This window comes from Mirounga leonina, unplaced genomic scaffold (assembly GCF_011800145.1).
Source record: "Mirounga leonina isolate KUSES-001 unplaced genomic scaffold, KU_Mleo_1.0 Mir_125, whole genome shotgun sequence".
Lineage (NCBI taxonomy): Eukaryota > Metazoa > Chordata > Mammalia > Carnivora > Phocidae > Mirounga > Mirounga leonina.
Window position 1 is genome coordinate 46,193,801 of NW_023270305.1, and position 5,812 is coordinate 46,199,612.

The window sequence follows — 5,812 nt, forward strand, 5'->3', positions numbered from 1 at the left end:
CTCGATCCCGGGACTCCAGGATCATGACCTGAGCCGAAGGCAGTCGCCCAACCAACTGAGCCACCCAGGCGCCCCAGTACAATATGTTTTGTGAGAGAGAGACCACATTCGTGCAACTTTTATTACAGTGCATTGTTAATAAGTGTTCTGTTTTATTATTAGTGTTGTTAATCTCTTACCCTAATTTGTACACAGAACTTTACAGAGTTTATGCGTAGCCGGCCTTACTGTCCGAGGATTGGGCATCCATTGGCGGTCTGGCATGTATCCCCCTAGTGATAAGGGGCCACTCTTGTAGTAGTGAGGCTAGGAAGTGAGTCCACTGGGGGACTGCACCTTCACCGCTGTGTTCGCCCTCAGCTTTGTTACCGGTTGAGGAACCTCATGCAGAGGAGGCTTGGGGGAGACAACCTGGCTCAGTCATGGATGCTGTTTGCTGATTGGCCAGATTTGCTCTGAATTTTCTTTTTTCTTTCTTTCTTTCTTTCTTTTTTTTTTTTAAAGATTTTATTTATTTATTTGACAGAGAGAGACACAGCAAGAGAGGGGAACACAAGCAGGGGGAGTGGGAGAAGGAGAAGCAGGCTTCCCGCGGAGCAGGGAGCCCGATGCGGGGCTCGATCCAGGATCCTGGGATCATGACCCAAGCCGAAGGCAGACGCTTAATGACTGAGCCACCCAGGCGCCCCCTGCTCTGAATTTTCGTTAAATTTGGAAACCAACTTTTAAGCATGATTTGGAGCTAACACATTTTTGACGTGTGCTGTGTGGATAGTGGCAGTGATGGGAAAATCATTCTGAATTTTTTTTTTTTTTTAATGTAAGCGCTATACTTGAGATTTGGAGATCAAGTTGTATGTCCTTCTGACTGAGCCAGCCAGGTGCCCCAATCACCTTGAATTTTCAACCAGGTCTGATCATTTGTCCTATAGCTCAGACCATCGTAAAACTATTCAAGAAGCCCACTACTGATATACCTGGCATAGTCCTCAAAAATAATTCTTTCCTTAAATTAATTTATTGATCCCCCCTCCTGGCCATGTAAAACATGCTCTTTATAGATATTAAAGAGAAATCTCCCCCCTCCCTGACCAAGAAATAATTGACTAACATTTAAAGTATTTTCTTTCAGCCTATTATCAATTTACATTCAGCTGCAAATAGTTTTTGCATCGTTTTTTATTTTATCACTTGATTATAAGAATTTTAATGAAACAGTTTAGTGTAATTGGTTTAAAAAAATAAAGATGCAGTTGGTTGAGATAAACAGGTGTTTATTGAGTGCCTACTATAGGCTGATGCCCAACCAGCCCGACGCTAAATACCCCCACTCTTGCTTGAATTTACAAACTAGGTGAGGTTTCCCCTCAGTATTTATGCAGCATAATGGAACGCTTTATTATGTAACTACCCTCTTCAAAATTTGTCGCTTTTAATAATTTGGACTTTCATGTTTTGGATTTTCTTAAAGATGTGCTTTATGTCTCCTCCGCATTAGTTGTCATCATTGCATTTACTGATCAGAGCCACTGGGTGGCAGCAAAAGAACACAAAAGATTTTCTATTGTGCTTTTTGTGTACACAAAAATGAAGTGAAAGCTATTTGAATTTCATGGGTGATGGGCAGAAAAATATAGTGATTAAAGCTTGACATGTAACTAAAACAGACTAGACACCAACACATCTCATCACTAAATGTATGTTACTATGGGTAAAAAATTAAATATGTGCTTTATTGTTACCAAAGCCGTATTGTAAAATTCTCCTTTCAGTTTCTTTTAGTCATGAACATATCTTTCAAGATTCCTATGCAATTACTTTTCTGTTCATAAAGGTGAAGAGAAAAACCCAAGCCAGATACTAAGAAAAACTTGTTTAGTAAGAAACTTGTGAACAGAGATTTCAAATGTCAAACAACAATGGAAGGAAGTCATTTTCTTGACAGTCTGTTTTAAAGAACATTCTTGGAAAAAAACTAACTGAATTTGGAGTTCTTGTTCATAGACAAGAGTTTGTTTTACCTTTTCTTTTTAAAAATCGCTTAGCAAGCAGATTTTTCAGTAATGGGAGTCTCTTTGAAGATTTTGTCCATTCCTATAAAGTTACAAATGTCTTAGTTCCAAGCTGAGTATACCTTACATATGATAGACAGCTCCAGCTAAAAATGTGAAATGGTCATGAGGCAGTGACAAGGTAACAAACACTTGTTTTATTTTTATTTTTTATACAAATATTTGAAATCTGTTTATTTGAAATCTGTTTAGGTGAAAATACAGTTTCTCCTTTCTCCCAAACGTTTTAAAACATAATGCTTTAAAAGATTCTTGTCTTTTAAATTTTAGACAAAAATATATTTAGTTTATCTGAAAGCTTCTGAATGAGTTATACAAAATATTAAGTGCAGAATGAAAAGTTTGCTTTTGTCCAGAGAGCTGAGTATTGAGCAAGACAGGGGATCCTTCCAGGGCTGATTCCCAGAGGGTTATGGAAGAACAGTGTTTATGTTTCTTCCCTTTGAGCTTCGGACCTTCCAGTTGTGCTTGGAGCCTGAACCCTTCTTGATTTTATTTCTTGTTGGCAACATTACCATTGCCTTTTGATGTATTTATGATATAGATCAGTGAACCTTATGTTATTTGACCCTTAGTGGAAATGAAGTTTAGGAAAAATAGGAAATTTTGTTCCCTGTAATGAGTATATGGCCACCAGAGTCTCAATGTTCACTTTTCTTTAACACTTCTCAAATGAGATGTTCCAGCAGTATTTATAGGTGCTGAAACCCAAATCTGAAACTATAGGTGATAACTCTCCTGGGCTTGGACTCTGGCCATCAGTGTCTGCTGTGAACCCAGAACAAGGACAGAGAAATAATTATTTTCACTATTTCCTCCCCTTGGAGCAGTTTTTTTGGGGGGTGGGGGGGGGAGTAGGAGTGGGGGAGGGAAAACATTTGTATTGTCCCAATGCAAGATAGATCTGTGTGAAATGTATTAGTTTCTTCTTTAGAAACTATGTAGAGTCACTATGATGAGAGAGTCATTTGCTATTTCTAGTAGTTTACAGTATTGGAGGGCAGGAGGGTTGTAAATCCTCTTGGGAAATTTCTGGAAAAGAAAGTTCTATACACTTCCTTAGTGATAATCCCCCGTAAGTTTCTTCTTATGGTTATCATTTAGTCACATGATTTTCATTTATTTGTATTGGCTGTCACTATATTAAGGGCAATTATGAATATAATGAAACAGTTTGTTTTGAAAGTAAGATGATAAATGTAAAGGCTAAAGCTAAATATAATTTGTAGTTTTGTTTACAGACTATAGAGACCTATCTTTCAGGTTTCAGGATTTGTTTTATTTCAGACTTATTATTTGTATGGCTATTTTACATTTTGTGGAATTTGGTATGGCAGTATTAAATCAGTGATTCTTTGGCGCCTGGGTGGCTCAGTTGGTTAAGCGACTGCCTTCGGCTCAGGTCATTGATCCTGGAGTCCCAGGATCGAGTCCCGCATCGGGCTCCCTGCTCGGCGGGGAGTCTGCTTCTCCCTCTGACCCTCCCCCCTCTCCTGCTCTCTCTCTCTCATTCTCTCTCTCAAATTAAAAAATAAATAAATAAATAAATAAATAAATAAATCAGTGATTCTTAAAATATACCTTGAGGTAAATATCTCAATAGAATATTTTTTGGTATGAATTATAGAACATCAAAAAGACTATTGTAACACAGCTTCAATTGTTTGATTCTGTCAGTGACAATTGACTTTGAATAAATCACTAAAATTATGCATATAAGTCTCCATGTATAAAGTGGGCACAGCATGCCCATTTTTTTCTCATCAACTATACAAATTTAAATGAAAAGGATTCAGGTTTTTGGAAGAAAATGCTATTTAAAATGTTACACGGGTAGTACTAAAATTATGATGTTTTCCAACAAAACTGGACAGATTTGATAGGAAGTTTCTCTTCTAGTCTGTTCTTTATTTTCTTTGTACCAAGTAAGGTTTCTAAGTGAATAGTTGAAGAGGTCATTTGGGGAAGTTAGTGCTCTCAGACTTTGTGCCTGCAAGGTTCTTTGCTTGAAACCTGACCCTGGAGTCTTATGTACTCTGGAGACCTAAGGTTTTGCTAGGTTGTTTGAGAATATGGGCCAATCCTTAGAGTCAGGCAATGAAAAATTTCTAACAAAGGAAAGGGCATTATATTATATGAGTGTCGGTCCTTCTTTAATTCATTTGGAGAAAGAAGGCCAAACCACAAGGAATAGATTTTCTCTGTATTTGTTACAAATGAAAATTGTTCCTCTTGACTTCAGAGCAATGTCTGGAGCAGTGACCCTCAGCTCTGGCTCCTCATGGGGATCATTCTTGCAGCTTTAAAAAAAAAAAAAATTCCCCACCCTAGACTCAGGCCCCATCATAGAACAAATCAGGCTTTCTGGGCATGGGGTCCAGGCATTAGTATTGTTTGAAGCTCCTTAGGATGTATCATGACCATGCAAGGTTGAGAAGCACTGATCCAGAGACTGTAGTGAAAAGCAATAATTTTGAAAAAGTCTTAAACAAGAGGACAGTCTTCAACATCCATTACTTTGTTCCTGCTTTTATTATCTCACTTTTCTAGGCAAACCTATAATTTGAAGACCGACAAAAATAAGATGTGCTCAAAGTCAGCACATCTTGTCAGTTAACCATGGTCCTTCCTGGGACAGTTCTGATTTGGCTGTGCCACTGTGAGGGATGGAGTGATTCCTTCCAGCCTATCCATTCACTATGCCGTTAAAAGGAGCTTAAAAATGAACATAAGAGTCATCTGAGTCCGGGAAAATATCTGAGGGTTTCAGAGGGGAGGGGTGTGGGGGGATGGGATAACAGGGTGATGGGTACTAAGGAGGGCATGTGTGGTGATGAGCATCAGGTGTTATATGCAACTAATGAATCATTGAACTCTACATCAAAAACTATGATGTACTATACAGTGGCTAATTTAAACATAAAAAAAAAAAAGTTACTTTCCTTCAAAAAAAAAAAAAGATTCATCTGAGCCATCTTAGATACTGCTAAAGTTCTTAGATATTGACACAAAATAAAATAAATATTTTACCCAACTTGAACCTGAACCCACTTAGTAATTGCCACAGGTTTTAACAAATTGGTGGTTTTTCTATTCTGAAATGATCAAAAAAAAAAAAAAGAGGAAAATAAACCTTACTCAAAACATTCAAATAATGATATTAAATCATTTGTACATACACACAAACAAAGACACATTCACAAGATAACTGTTGTAGAATCTAGTCTCTCTATTTCATTATGTGGACCTGGGAGATAGAGATTCTGGACTTGAGTTGGCTCTGGCTAGCTGGGACCTTAAACATTTCTTTTATTCTTGCTTAACTTCAGTTTCCTTATTTATAAAAGGGGGTTGCATCTATGATTCTGGCAAGCCAGAGATCTTATTAGCTACTTTTACAATCCTTATCTACTTCTGAAATCAACCCTGCTGTAGAGATTTGAAGTTCCAGTTAGCTATAGACTTGCTTTAGAAAAATTCCCACCACAGGTGATAATTTTTGCTGGGTAAGTAGAAAAGAATGTTGATGTCATTTACTACCAATTGCATTTGTCCCTTTTTATGAGGAAGATAATGCAGACATTGGATTAAATTTCAAGGCTGTCTTAGACACATTACACAGAGAACTGGGAAATATTCTTTTCACTGATTATATTATAGACACTAATGTTTAATATGACACATAAATCAGTAAAGTACATGAGCAAGAGTCTGACATACTTTAAAAAAGAATGTAGCAA